Source organism: Peromyscus eremicus, chromosome 8b (assembly GCF_949786415.1).
Source record: "Peromyscus eremicus chromosome 8b, PerEre_H2_v1, whole genome shotgun sequence".
NCBI lineage: Eukaryota > Metazoa > Chordata > Mammalia > Rodentia > Cricetidae > Peromyscus > Peromyscus eremicus.
In genome coordinates, this window is record NC_081424.1 from 58851110 (window position 1) to 58867088 (window position 15979).

Genomic DNA, 15979 nt, shown 5'->3' on the forward strand with positions numbered 1-15979 from the left:
AGGAGCAGATCAGAACAAAGGAACACTCAGGTGCAAATGGCCCACAGTCAAACACTACTCCAACCAACGTAAAAACAACTGGGAAATGTGAACGCCAGAAATCTGGGCCCCCATAAGAGCTGAGGACCACAGGACACAGCTCCCCTCCCTGTGTTTTTTAAATCCCATCATCTATGAGTTCAAACAGCCGCACACAAAAAAAGTCACTTGAATGACGAACTTTTTGTTTCCTTAATTAGATACAAATTCATTTATAAACTGTCCAAATAAAATATGAAGGAATATTAAAAGCTACTTTCAATTAGCCTACTTTGAGTTAGGAGTTTTTTGTATTTTTTAATTAAAGCACACTAGAGAATTTTAATCAGCTAAGGAGCAGCATAGCTTTCAATCAAAACTAACAACAAGCCGATCTCATCCCAAGTCATTCTTACTGTACTGCTTCCATTTTGGTCCCTGTCACACACCACTGTCAATAAGTCAGGAAACATTTCTCATGCACAGGTCACTACAGACTCCTGGGAAGTTTCACACTTCGGAAGCAGAGAGCCCATGTGTATGGCCATTTCAACACTGGTCTTAATGTAGCTAGTAATTCCATACAATTCACAGTACAGCTGAACTCTCTAATCTAGAAATCCAAAATCTTCAAGGTTTTAAGCACCTGCATAAGGCTATACCTGACCCCATGTGATAAGCTGTCGTCAAATGCAGGGGTGTTAAAAAAAAAAAAAAAATGATAGGGCTGGAGAGACGGCTCAGTGGTTAAGAGCACTGACTACTCTTCCAGAGATCCCGAGTTCAATTCCCAGCAACCACACGGAAGCTCACAACTATCTATAACAGGATCTGACGCCTTTTTTCTGCCATGCAGACATACATGCAAATAGAGCACTAAAAATTTATGACTGTAGCTGTGTTTAAGCTGTAGATGAAACAGTGAATGTTGTACTGAGACCTGGGACCCATCCCCAGGATACTGCACCATGCATATGTAAATATCGTTTTAAAAAATGCTTCTGTTCTGAACCTGTGTGGGAACTAAAAGGAGTCACACCTGTATGGGAATTAGATGGAGTCTCACAGACTTGTCCCTGGGCGAGGAGTAAGATTTGTCTCATCCATGTCAGGTGTCACACACTAAGACAAGTTGGATTACCACACCCTTGCCATATACATGTGGGAAGAAGGGTGTGTAGACAGGTGTTTTGTCTGGAAATTCTCAAAGATGTGTTCACTGGGAATGTCTGCTGCTCACATAGAGGAAGGGAAAGTTCTGGAACCTCCAGAGGCATGATGAGGGCTGTCTACAAAATAGGCAAAAAGCACAAGGCCTGGTAGCCCACACAGCCTCTGAGGAAAAGGCAGAGTGGACTAGGTCCCAAGCATCCTCTGCCCTGCTCCCTTCAGCTCCATTCACTACCCCTCAGACAGGTAGCGGGAGGTACTGCACAGGGTGCTCGCCCAGGACAGTCATGTGGGGGCTCCGGAGCTGGGAGGGGGGGGCGTCTTCTGTGAAAGGACCATCAGTGACGGAGTGACGTGTGGCCAGAGCCCACACGTGTCAAGAGACTAGAAGGGTCAGTGTACAGGTGGGGGCCGCGGTAGAGACTAGAAAACCTTTACCTGCAGGTTCACGTCTTCACAGCTATGGGAATTACGCTGTAGGAAAACACACATCTTCTCTCGGAAGAGAAACCAAGAGAAGAGGGATCCATCAAAAGAAACGAAGCCAGACCACAAAGATTTGAAACCCAGCATCCATATTTGTGAGGGGAACTGGGAGAGGGCATTTGGAAGTATAATCAGAAGATGGGGCAGTTGAGATCACTTTTATTTTTTAAATCCCTCTTCTCGCCACCTCCTCTATTTTCCTGATGTGGTGGATACAAACCAAAACCAAATCTTAATAAACGGAACTGAAATGTGAACAGGCCCTAAGGGCTCCCTACTGCAGGGCATCCTGCAGGGAAAGCTACAGTTCATTGCTGGCGTTGTTCCTGCAGGGATAATATCCTGGGCGGGTCTCAGAGCTGTGTACAGTGGACGGCTCCCCAGGCAACACACTCTGATGGCCCTGGTCTCAGCTCAGACTTGTGAATCTAGATGTCCTGGATCGGTGACAGGTACTCACATACCTGCCCGGGTATATGAAGGGTCGTGGATGAGTACACTGTGTGTCTCCCTCGAAAAGGGCTCAGAGGGCTGAGAGTGTCTGCGTTTTCTGGGAGGGGCCTAAACTGAGCCTCAGCGCTGTACTTTACTTCCTTTGCTTTGTAATATGAGACTGAAGGTTGCCATGAAGGAGAACCCTGCCCTCCACAACCTCAGCATCATACAAAGTGATGAACGGATGAGGAGTGCTCACCTCGCCTGTTCAGGAGACCACTGAAGAAGGCGTGCGTGCGCACGCACACACACACACACATACACACACACGCACACACACACATACACACACACGCACACGCACGTGCACGCGCACGCGCACGCACACGCGCACGCACACACACGCGCACACGCACACACCACACAGGTCCAGTGAGGCAAAAGATAATGTGCCTGACAAAGAAATGAAGAATGCAGACAACAGGCAGGAAGTGAAACAGACAGACACAGGGAAGCCTAAGCACATTCGGGGGGAAGTGATCACTCTGCTGATAGACTTCATATTGACAGTCTAGGGGGAAGTTGGCCAGGTACAAAACCCGGTATCCTTAAAATGCAAGCAAGTGTATGTTCTGGAGAAACCCAGCAGCTTTCTCAGAGTTAGCATGAGGATGCCCCTCCCACCCCCGCCATGGACCTTTATAACAAACTTTCTGCAGACATGCTCTCCTTATAATATCCCCCAAACAGATGTGTGCTTCCTACTGACAGGTTCAACAACCCATCCAGGCAGGTGTGAGGGCCTCAGCCCTGCCTTAACAACCACTGCATCTCAGGGAATGCAGCCGGGCAGGAGCTCTCCAGGATGCCAGGAAAACACAGACCCATTTGCCATGATGCAGAACTGAACAGTTCAGCTACCAGAAGAAACTTCCCACTAAAGAGGGTTGGGGACTTCGCCATTCAAAGACATATGGAATTACCTGAGAGACAACCAGGCAAGTAAGACCATAGAATGACAAGGAGACCGTAGAATGAGAAGGACCTGCTAGCCTAGAGCTGTGTATATGAAAGGCTTCAGAAGGTTCACACTCCCGAAGAGTGCAGGTTATTGTGTTTGTGAGACTGAATGCTGCTACCAGTTTGGTCTTGGCACAGACATGACTTCAGAGGTTTGATCTGAGCACACAGTGCCTAGCCCAAGCCGGGAGCATGTGAGCACTGCTGTGGGAACAGGGGTATCAGTCACAGACCACCAAATACTAAATGGACATCTAAGTAGCCAGTAAAGAAACCAGGTAAAGCCCTTTGTAAGCAATCAACTTCAGAATCCTCATTCCAAAGCAAAGATGGTAACAGATAGGGAATCGTGCCATACAGGAAAACCAAGGGACCCTGGTGAGTAGGCTGATACCTACTTCTAGCTTACCCCAGGAAGATTAGTGGGAAACTAAACATGTTCTTACTTTCTGTGGGAGCCCATTTGGGTTTCCTAGTGGCTTTACCCAGCAGGTCTGCATAGAGAGGATGACTGGACCACGGGCCTGAGTGCAGGTGTCTGAGATGGTCTGCACTTGGCTGTGCTGGGGGGAGGTCTTTTGCTCCACCACTTGGCATTCCTTTATATACCCTAGGACAGATAGCGTCGAGGCCCCGATGGATTAGGATCCAAGCCCTCTCAAGGCTATCCTGTATTTTCTATCTGTTTCTCCCCCTCTATCCTTCTAACTAATATTTCCTGCGGCTCCTACTCAAGAGCACTCTGGAGAAATGTGGAGGTGGTGGGTAGCCCCTCCACAACTTTCTATCTGTTTGCTTTCTGTTGCTGTGAGAAGCACCATGACCAAAAGAAATTTGGGAAAGGGGGCTTATTTCAGTTAACAGGTTATTGTCAATCATCAAGGGAAGCAGGGCAGAACCTGAAGCAGAGGCTCTGGAGGGGTGCTGCTTACTGACCACCTGCCCAGGGGTGGTACCCCTGAAAAATGGGCTGAGCATTCCCACATTGATCATTAATCAAGAAAATGTTGCTGGGCCTGGTGGCTCACGCCTTTAATCCCAGCATTTGGGAGGCAGAGGCAGGTAGATCTCTGAGTTCAAGGCCAGCCTGGTCTACAGAGCAAGTTCCAGGACAGCCAGGGTTACACAGAGAAACTCTGTCATGAAAAAACAAAAGAGGAGAAAAGAAAAGGTCCCATTGGCTTGCTTGCAGGCCAGTCTGATGGAGGCACTTCTTCAGTTGAGGGTCCCTCTTCCCAGATGTGTCAAGTTGACACTGAAGCCAACTAGGACACTTAGGAACTTTATAAAATGTAGTCAGAGTTTGGCAGCAGTTCCCAGAAGGGACAGTTTCATCCACATCCAAATGCGTGAGTGGGTCTGTACCAACTGAAACTCTCAAAGAACAGGCTGAACACAGCATTATCACTGGCTTTAAGTTACACAGTTCACAGCACTAAGAGAGGAGTTTTACAACCCACTGAGGTGTTCACTTGTAGCCAGCTCATCTCCTAGTACCAACATGAACACTCCAGCTCCAGAAGTTTTTCCTGAATGCCGCCCTCAGACAACACCTCCTGTCAAAGTCCCTGTCATTCCGCTGGCAGGCACGAGGGCTCCAGATCCTGTCAGTAAACATGGAGGAGGGACTAGGGCAGTGTGAGTCACTGAATCCAAACTTTGCAGAGTGGTACAAAGGCTCCAGTTCTGTGGGCCATGTCGGTCAATAAAGTAGACACTTCTTAAAAACGTGGTAGACATTGTAGAGATCCACTTAAGGAGCTTATGGGGAAAAAAGTGAATTGGAATGTCATCATTTAACTTAAAAAAAGAGAACTCTTTTTAATATGTGTGGCACTGGAAATTAGACCCAGAGCCTTGAATTTGCTAGGCAAGGACGCTGCCACAGCGCTACACCCTCGCCATATCTGAAGGTGTCACCAACTGTCAAAGGCCGTCTTAGGCCTCTGCACACAGTGGGAACTGTTCCCATTGACCTGCTGTACACTTCTGCGCCCTGCCCGTCTTTTTGTCTCTACCAATTTCAAATCCATAGTTCCATGTGCAGGTAGATAGAAAGATGTTTATCTTGGTGTGATAAATAAGCATCTCCTGTTCACCCAGAGCACAAGACGCACATCATCTGACTGCATGGGTGAAAAGGAGACTCAGACAGGGCCCTCCATGTGCTTGTCTCTACACGCAAACACAGGTCATTCCCTGACTGCTTCAAATGGGAAAACTCACTCATACACACACACACACACACACACACACACACATACACAGAGGTCTAACAATTCTGAGGAGAAAAAAAACAAGCGGGAAACTGTAACTTTTCCAAACTTTCAAATGGTGGAGAACATTGAGGACTGAGTTACCGATTGTTGTAGAGGAGGACTTGAACCTCGTGACTGACCACTTTTCAGAAAATCTTCACAGCCCCACAGGAAACCCTGTGTTGCAGGAGTCGGCCAAAGCCTGGGAGCCTAGAACAGCAGCAGTCTGCCCCTCGGTGTCCCGCCATAGAGGCAGTGCCGACAGCCAGGTGAGGACTTTGCCATCTGGGTAACTTCTCACAAATGCTCACACCACCAGGGCACAGCTGAGGTACACTAACTCCGGGTGTAGATGATGGAGCCTGGGGCACAGCTGAGGTTCACTAACTCTGGGTGTAGATGATGGAGCCTGGGGCACAGCTGAGGTACACTAACTCTGGGTGTAGATGATGGAGCCTGGGGCACAGTTGAAGTACACTAACTCTGGATGTAGATGATGGAGCCTGGGGCACAGCTGAGGTACACTAACTCCGGGTGTAGATGATGGAGCCTGGGGCACAGCTGAGGTACACTAACTCTGGGTGTAGATGATGGAGCCTGGGGCACAGCTGAAGTACACTAACTCTGGGTGTAGATGATGGAGCCTGGGGCACAGCTGAGGTACACTAACTCTGGATGTAGATGATGGAGCCTGGGGCAAGCTGAGGTACACTAACTCTGGGTGTAGATGATGGAGCCTGGGGCACAGCTGAAGTACACTAACTCTGGGTGTAGATGATGGAGCCTGGGGCACAGCTGAGGTACACTAACTCTGGGTGTAGATGATGGAGCCTGGGGCACAGCTGAGGTACACTAACTCTGGGTGTAGATGATGGAGCCTGGGGCACAGCTGAGGTACACTAACTCTGGATGTAGAATGAACCTGCTCCAGAGGGTGCTGTCTGTCTTCTACATCACGACGTGTTCTGGCTACAGCATTCCCTCCTTGTTCACGAGTCAGATCCCAAACTATGGTTCCAGCCACCCCCTGCCTCCAACAGCACATGTGCAGCACCTGAAACCCCATGTTGGCATCCGTCACATAAGAAACACAGACAGACCTGGGCTGGGGGTAGGACATCTGCTAGACCACGCCTGAGATGTGAATGAACCTGTGCTAACAGTGGTCATTGTTACTAAGTCAGTCCCACAATAGACTTATCAGTCTGTATCATATCTGCCACTTGGTAGATGACCCAACTGAGACACAAAGAAGTCATACACACTCCTTCCTCCCCAGGGTGGGAGCTGGCTGGTGGTAGCCTGGGTGGCACACTCCCCTGGCCTGCTCCCCTTAAGAACACCCATCAAGGTAGAAGTGTGTCAGTCAAACAACGATCACTGCATCACTGCACCAGCTGCAGCTCAAAGGGGCTCTCCTTCCAGTGCCCCCCAAACCCCGCCATAAATGTGTCCACACACCCCAGCCCCCGCCTGGGTTTCTACCGTGTTCTCACGGCCCTGTAGCTTGAGCAGCATCAGGACCAGATGAGTAGACAGCCAGATACACCTTGAAAACAGCTTTCTGGTAGATGGAGGCGCCTGGCACACACGAGACTTTGGCCCACCCTGAGCCAGCGTGGTTCTTGGAGCATCACTTGCTAGCCAGCTAATGGGGTTGCAACTCAAAGGCAGCCCAATGTCTGTGGGAGCCTCTGCCGAGCACCACCACCCTCCTCAGCCGAGCACCAGCAAAGACGCTCCAGGCTGGAGCCATCAGCCCACCTCCCAATCTCACCATGGGGCCAGGCGTCCTCCAGATGGGTGCTGGAGCCTGCACAGAGCATCCATGGGAATTCTCAGCGGCATGGTATTTACAATGGAGGCACCCAGCCAGAGCAGACGGCAAAATCTAGCTTGAATTTCCCACAGCCAAAAAATAACTTCCAAAAGCATGCCCTGTCGATACCTCTCGACGCAAGAAAACGTGATTTTTAGCAATCATTCGCCACAGTCCGCTTTCCCTGGGGGACTGTGCTCTTCCCCCATCTTCTCACTTCCTCCATCTAGGCCTTCACAGCTGTCAGTGAAATCCCTCTTAGAAATGGGTCAGAATTTCTTTAGGCCAGTGAAAGGGGCCAACCTGCAAGGATATCTGACCAGAGTCTAAGGCCATGCTTTGGGAAGGATCTCAGCCTACTGCTCAGAAAGCGTTTTAACCCTTTCTTCTCCTCTTTGATTGTACCACGGAGTACACCAAACACAGAAGGGATCCAAGCTGAAGGCAAATAAAAGCCAAATCCTCTTAATCGTGTAGAGGGACGAGGAGGGAAGGAGAGGGGGGAGCCGCACAGGACTTGGAAGAAAAGCATTAACTTCCTAACCAGCTCTTGCCGCTGTGCTCAATTTTGAGGGAAGAGAAGCAGACACAGGACCCCCTATGCTCAGAGCATCTTCCCTTGCCCTGGTCTTCTGAGAGAACGCTTGCTCTTCATAGCCTAACGCTGCTAACACTGCACAAACAAATGAGAAGGAATTAAAAGTGTTTAAAGCATATAGTGTGAAACCTTAAACTTCCATCATTTAAGTGCCTACTAGTCAAAACTGATAAAAAGTTAAGCTCGTCATCCCAAGGCTAGGTTGCCCACACAACACCCACATTGCATAATAAGGTATGTATTGAGTTGCCTACCTAGCGATCTAAAATAGAATATTCAAGTAAATGTGACAAATTAGCGTTTGCACCGCAGGGGCTGGGCTCCGCCCAAGGCATGGGGGTCGCCCCAGGAACATTACATAAGGTCAGTCAGTTATTAACCCTCACACTCTCCGTCCCCCGGATTTTGCAGCAGAGCCCTACAGGGCATCGAATTTGGGCTAAAGTGTGTAGTTTACAAAGTACTTCCACATCCACTATTTTATCTTCATTCCAACCAAAACTGGAGAGAGGCAGCAGGGAGAAGGGAAGGACCAAAGTCGCCGGAAATGAGTGGCTGGCCTGGCATCACACGACCAGTGGCAGAGGAAACCATGTTCAGACTATTGGGTATTCAAGCTGCCCGTCTCAAGCTCCGATCCATGCACTCTGATTTTTAGGGTTCTGTAGACTACCCGCTTGCCGACTTGGGACTTTGCCATACACTGCCTTAGCCTAAATGTCAGAAACTCAGACTTCATTTTATCTTCGCCAGAGGTCGTTCCTCCACACTTCTCACTTGCAGCACCCAATAAGCTGGGAGGGACTGGTGAAAAGCAATCCACGTCATCCATGGCAAGTAAGCAACATTTCCCTCGTACACATTACCCTTCCGTTAGAGGACCAAAAAATTCAGGCTTAATTATTATGAGATTTCAAGACGCAGAAATTTTTAGGAAGCAAAAAATATCCTGATGGTTTTTGTTCACTATTATTTTTAAAATCTTTTTAAAAATTACATGTTTCTGTTTGTGCATTGCCATTTTAGGTGGAGCACTGAGCCTCTACACCCCTCTCTCCCATCACTAAATCTAAGTAAGAACAGTTTTTAGTGATTCCTCACACCCCCCCAAATATTTCAACATGTATCTCTGTCTTTATTCGATTTTTTAAAATTACGTATATGTGTATAGGTTTGTGCACAAGTGCAGGTACATACTGAATCAGAAGCACTGGACCCCTTTCCCTCCCCTTCCCCTCCCCTTCCCCTTCCCCTCCCCTTCCCCTCCCCTTCCCCTCCCCTTCCCCTCCCCTTCCCCCTTCCGGGCTGAAGCTACAAACGGTTGTGAAACACCTAGTGATACAGGTGCTAGGGACCTAGCTGCCGACCTCCGCAAGAGCAGCAGGCATCCTTACCCACTGAGCTACCTCTCTGGCCCCTACTACCTCTCTGTATCCAACAAATACATATTAAATAAACATACCTGACTACTCTTGGTCTGTAAATGTAGAAATTTCATGTCTTTAACCAGAAAGATGAGCACATTTTAAAGGCTTACTCGGGTATATCCTAAACAGAAAACAGTTAATACTTTCACTTAATAAACTAGGCAAAACATCCAGCCAATCTCTTAGCTCACCACTGCGTAAAGACAGGCCAGCTGTGCTCTTAGATGATGCCCCGTCCTCACCACTGTTCACAGCTGCCTTGGAGTTCCCTCCCTGCCCCCAGACATTCCCTGGAGCAGGGCTGAATCTCCAGCTGCATGGAGATACTGAGTGTCAGAGAAAGCGCTGACATCGCCGCTCGCAATGCGTAAAGATTTGGACTTAAATACAGATGCAGTGAGTACTTCTCAGACTTGTTCGTGAAGATTACTCATCGAGACAGTTCCTATGCCGGGCAGAGGTAATACAAGGTACACCATGCTGCTGCGGCCTCTTGTCTTGGTGTTCCCTGACCTTTTGTCCTTGACTGTGTCTTCGGGGAAATGTCCTCACCACTCTTAGAATGCGCATCATACACGGGACTGATATCACTAATGCGGGAGTTACTGCACACATCAGAAAGTGATACCACGCCAGGCCCTCAGTTCTCTCCCACAGTCCTCACACTAACAACCTTCCCAGCCGATCCAGGAGAGAGAGTTGACTCTCCCGCACATCTTTGGAGAGCAGCAGGGAGGTGAGAGACCCGGAGTTACAGACTCTTAGATATGTATTAAAAACAATACATCTTTATCCAGAAAAATGTGTATTAAACCAACACACCTAACTATTCTTGGTCTGTCAATGTGGAAATTTGCATTTCTGGTAGGCAGACAGATTGGGAGAGGGGCCAAGGCTGGGTAATAAAGGTGGCCGGCTGGCCCCCTGCTGACGGACTGGCTCAACAGGTTCGCCTTATCAGGATAGGTTGCATAACAGTTGTGGGCCAAGAACACTTGTTTTCAATAGGACCAACCATAAGTAGGGGAGGAAAGCTCTCCAGAGGTTTTAACCCACCCACCTCCACCCCGACCCGCCACGCCACGCCCCTGTCCCACCACGCCCCCATCACATCACACCCCCACCACTCAGCCTCCAGAAGAAACTGAACTTTTTGGCTCTCCAAGTCCCAACCCTGATTGGCTGAGGGTCTTTTTCTCTGCATGTCTGTCTACTGTGTCCATGTTTCCTCACCCCCAATAAACACCTTCCTTCAGCTGCTGATTCTGTTTGCTTGAGATCTGTCTGCTCTTACCTGTTACACTTCACATTGGTCTTGCCTTTTCATTCCTTAACAGGAAGAGAAAACGAAGCCAATCAAGACCCCTAGACTGTATCATTTTCTAGACTATCAGAGGCACTGTCACTGTGAAAAACTTCAAAAGTCCGAAGACAGATTAATAAAAGTGCCTCAGACTCTCAGCTTATTAACTATAGCAGCAAACAGGACTGGAGCCCTTGGGCGTCCTCGAAAAGCCCCGTCTGTGGGGTGAAGAGGCAGTCACTAAGGCTCATGAAGCCAAAAAGCAAAATATGAGGTCCACAACACTGCATCTAAGAAGGGGAGAAAGGTGTCACGCATTTTTAAGGGCTCATTTCTAGAATTATCAGAAGCAAGTGAGCACAAAAGTGCCCTTCAATCCTTCCCGGAAGTCAGGGCCGGGGAAACTGGGCAGAGGAACTTCTGGTGTCTGTAAGAGGTGAGCATGGCCACAGAGGGTGAGAAGGCGCCCTGCTGAGGTCCTGGGGTCCTGAGACCATCTACTTCCTAGGCCTCAGGCTGAGGCATGGGCTCCCGTCTGTCTCAGGAACCACCCTCTCTCCACTGTCCTAAGATAAAGGAGCTTCCAGCCTGCCTTGGACCACAGCCTCCGCGGCCACAGCTGTGCGCTCTGTGGTCCAAAGCAGCTAGTCACCATGAGCACCTGTGTCCCGCCTGCTTGCTTTGTGGGGACAAGAGCTTGCTGCTCTGACTCTGGAAGGCAGGTTCCATGCCCCTCACTGTCACCTACCTCACCCAGATGCAATGGTGTCCTCCTAGGCCAGGCAGCAACTTCCATCCAGACACTTCCTCTACCACAACCCCATGCCAGACTACGAATTCGGCCCCTCCCTCTCCCAGTCTCCAGGGCTCAAGAGTCCCATCCAGACTGCAGGCTTTCTGAGGTCATGGGCACTGACTGGTCTCCACCACGAGGGCACATAGGTGTTCCAAACAATCACGGCACTGGAATTCTACAGAAGCAAAAGCCGCATAAACACAAAAATGCGGATCAACAAAGCATGACAGACGGAGATGCTGGAGGGGTGGTGCTCCTCGGATGCTGTGATGGGCCCAATCGCCAAGGACCACCCGGTGCCAAGACAGCACATTCACTGCTGAGACATCCTCAGGCTTCCAGGACCCTGACAGGCTTCACAACCAAACCTCAAAGAACGCCATCTTTACACCTGCCAGACATTTCTGCCCGGGGCCTGGGGGCATTCAGACACTCACAGGTGGAAGAATGCTTTCCAGTCCAGGTAGTTTACCTAATCACCTTGTACACACAGGTCAAAGGCTCCTTTTGTGTATGTGCTCTACCGCAGCCTGCTTCCAAACGCATCAGTACCCTAGCACACGTTTTTTCAGTTGACATAAGAAATTTTTATCGCAGGCTTGAATGGTTGGGAATGATGTATGTTCCCACATGTTTTCGCAGCAAATATGGAGCTGAAGAGCAGTTCATCCCATTTATGGAATCTCTCGACTGCAAGTCTTCTTGGAAAGCCAATCTTCAGTGTTCAGTCAAACAGCTGAATCAGAACTGAAAGCATAATTTCGGAATTTAAATACACATTCCAACCCTGCCACAATGTCTCACTTCTAGATTATAATTCTAGGATTGATGAGTTGACGGGTGGAGACAAGGATGGATGGACAGACGGACACATAGGAAGGTAGGAGAGTTGAAGACAGGAGACTTGCCATGAGTTGACTGGCGTGGCGAATAAAGCCCCCCACATTCCCAGAATTCTCCCCTCCCCTTGCTGCTCCTGGTCTCCCTGCTTCCCCCTCAGGGTCAGAAGCTTCTGACTGCACCACTGCTCAGGGCCCCGGAGGTTTCGACACTCTAGAAAAAGAACCATATGTTAAGATTCCAGATTGAAAAGACTTCTCTTCTGGGACTAAGAGAGGGTCAGTCGTGAAATGGAGAGGAGACATAGGAAATAAGTCAAGCAAGATGACAGTCCCTACACAGTGGCGCTTAGATGTGAAATCTAGAAAGTCACCATTATAAGGCAGTGGGGAGGCAGGTTCCTGAGGCCGGATGAGGCTGTGGGCACAGGGAGAAGGAAGTAGTGTGCAGTGTTCAAAGTTTTCATGAAGCAGGAGGAATGTCTTCCTTACCACAGTTATAATAGTGTCTATTGCAAGATTAATAAGTAGAATTTGATGTGGAGGTAAGGGGACAGAGACATTATTTAGCTTGATTTAATCATCCTGGGTGTATATGTCAATCAGCACATGACATCCTATAAACAGACACCATTGTCATCTGGGACAAGTTCACTGTAAAGAACCAAGTTTCCCTGAAGACCGAAGGCAGAAACATCGACTTGTCTGCAGAGTTCTGGGTGTTACCGCTGAGACTTTCCATGTCCTGAGATCCCAGAGAACTTGGATCTGAGTGAACTCAGTCTTTCCCTGGGCTCCTGTGGGGAGGCCAATGCCGCTTTCCCAGGCTCCGCCCCTTCACAGCGTCTCTCTCCACTTTGGTTACTGAACCATGCCCTGAGGGTGATGGACAAGGGACATAGGTCATGCACTCATGAGTTAGGTCTGCTGAGACCTGGCTGGCAGGCCTAAATAACAAGTGATTGATGCTGCACTTCTAAAATCTCCACTAGGGCAAACAGGAACTATTTAGGATCAAAAGAACAAGGATGTCACTCAGACTTCTTGACCAGTCAGCCATTCTAAGGATGTCATCAACCTCCAAATAGGAATGTCAGTTTCCGCAAGAAGATGATGCTGTGTCCTGTCTCTGACCCAGATCTACCTCACATGAAGCATTTAAAGTATTCTCTTGTTATTTTTTTTCTTTTGCTTTGTTGTTGTTGTTTGGTTTTGGGAGTGTGTGTCTCACAGCTCTGGGTCTGGTCTTGAACTCATTAGGTAGACCAGGCTGGCCTCGAACCAGCAACCATCCTGGCACCACTTTCCAAATGCAAGTATCCTGCTTAAGGTAAATTCCACACAGGTCCAACGGTTCAAGAACAGGCACATTTGTTTTTATTATACCTGCCTCTGATTTGTGTCTGCAAAGTGATATTGGGCATAATTCTGAGAAACATGAAAATCAGTGACACAGATTTAGGTAAAAATCTAAACATTCTCATCTTCTAAAAATGTCCTTCAGGCTCCAAGGAAAGCTGACTTGGGTAGGAACAGAGTGCTGCGCCCACCAGAGCAAAAGATCAAGAGGTCACCCTGGCCTGCTGTGGAGTCTGCATCCGAGAAGATGGCTGTGCGGTGGTTAACAGGAGTGTGCCCAGAAGATCAATAGCTTCCTGAAGTTCCAAGGGAGAGGGTTGCCTCCCTCAAAATGAAACAGAAACCCTGGCGCTCGCTAGACCATCTTCTCAGCCCACTTGTGACTGGCTCAGCAGTGGTGGCCTGTCTCTATCATGCCAGACTCACCTGAAGTAGTCTGAGCTGTGCCTCGGGTACACCCCTGGCCTCTGCTTTCTGCCAGGTGTCCCCCGCTAGGCCAGGAGCATCACTGGACCTCCAACAAGAGTATTTGGGGGCCAAAGTCAGGGGCAGCCTCGCTCGAGCACGTGGGGTAGGGCTCCTGGAACTGATGTCTCTCACCCAGGAGACACCAGCAGCCGCTCTTGCCAGCCTGAGGTTGTGTTTGTCCTTCCCTCTATGCTGGCCATGGATCACCTCCCTCATGAGAAGGCCTGGCCTTAACCACAGCTCTGACTTTGAGGAATTTTCCTCGCTGAAACTGGGGTAATTCAGACACCACCAGAACTAGAACTAAACCAGCAGTTGGCTGAGCGTTTCCAAAAGGTTTGCTTACCACAGCTGGTTTCTGATGTCACCAGCCCAACTTCGGAGCTGGCCTGCAGATAGCCTCCTGGCTTCTCCCACTGGGGGACAGCCGTAAGCATCCTTACGTAAGTAAGAGAGGAAGCAACAATAAAGAGAGGCCAAAGCACCCTGCACGATCCACAGCAGGTCACATCCCAAAATAGGACCATGTCGGGTCTTCTCAGGAAAATGGGCCAGACTGGCACAGAGCAGGCCAGTTCCACACAGCCCAGGATGGGAGGGAAGATAGACCTCAGTGAAGCTCTGGCCCCACCCCACAATGACATCACTGGAGGACTTTCATGAAGTGAAGTCAGGGCCTCTTTCAAAAGCAAAAGCCATACCCTAAGGATCTCTGGGAATTCTCTGTTTCCTCCTCCTCTCTTTTTACGTTAAACACTCTCACTCAGTATGAAGTCAAAACGAAATATTACAGATAGAACATTCCTATGCTCCATGCAGAATTCCAAAGTAGTCCCACTAAAAAACAAGTCTGCTCCAGGCATGGTGGTGCACCCCTTTAATCCTAGAACTCAGGAGGCAGAGGCAGGAGGATCTCTGTGAGAGTTTGAAGCCAGCCTGGTCTACATAGTGAGTTCCACGACAGTAGAGTCATATCGTGAGCCCCTGTCTCAAACAAAAAACACTCCTGTGAATCTCCTCTTTGGCAGAGAAGGCACTGAAGAAAGCCGACATTTACTGAACATCTACTTCACAGATCCACAAAAAGGAGCTCTGAGAAATTAAAGAGGGGAGACTGGAGGCAAATTGTCCTCCAACACAGATGTGTCCTGCAGTAGTGCTTCCTGCAATCCCTGCATCCAGGTCCCACTGGGCAAGCTGTCCCGGGGGCACTCAGTCATCCAGGGAGACAGCTCAACTCCCAGAATAGATGACTGTATCTGCACAGGACACAGGTGCCACCTAGAGCACACACACACACACACACACACGCACACACACACACACACCCGCAACAGAGCACAGGGAAAAGACGGCTAGGGCTGTAATGGCTAGCACCAATACACAACTTTTTTGAGGCAGGAACCAGTCAGTGGTTTCTTAAGAAGAGTACATGTCCATTCTATAGAACTAAAGGATTCTAAACAATTGCAAAAGAAAAAAGTGCAATCCCCAATCATTTGCAGTCTTGAATTAATGCAATTTATTGACAGCTTCATTCTAATACATGCAAACTAGATACAGAACGTTTTTCGGGGAGTTCAAAATGCAGCCTGTTCAAAAATCTAGTCCTCAAGGACCCAACTGCACATCGTCACTTTTCAAGTTAGAGCTTAAGTTATAAGGGGGGAAAAAAATGAAGACACAAGGACAGGAGAAAGACTAACAAGCCCTAAGTCCTCCAGTCCAGAGCCCCTTATGAGAGGGAACTTCTACAAGCCAAGCACAGGGTCCTGCCCGTTGCCTACCTCCTGAGAAAGATGGGGCCATGTGGGTGTGCCCTGCCTGCACCAGGCCTGTCCCACCTGAGCCAGTCCCCTGGCTTTCCACTGAACACACAGTAGGAGGCACCACATTAGTTCCCAGGTCTGGGCTAAGTCAACTGGAGGCACTCAGAGCTGGGACAGGGCAGAGACAGGCCTGCTGGAGAGGCAGAGTCTCAAT

At 49.1% G+C, this 15979-nt stretch overlaps 1 protein-coding gene across 1 annotated transcript in view; it reads right to left on the reverse strand.

Annotated features, from left to right (window-relative positions):
• Nucleotides 1-15979, reverse strand: part of Pde10a (phosphodiesterase 10A) — a 187792-nt gene that overhangs the window by 158601 nt on the left and 13212 nt on the right. The window lies entirely within an intron of this gene.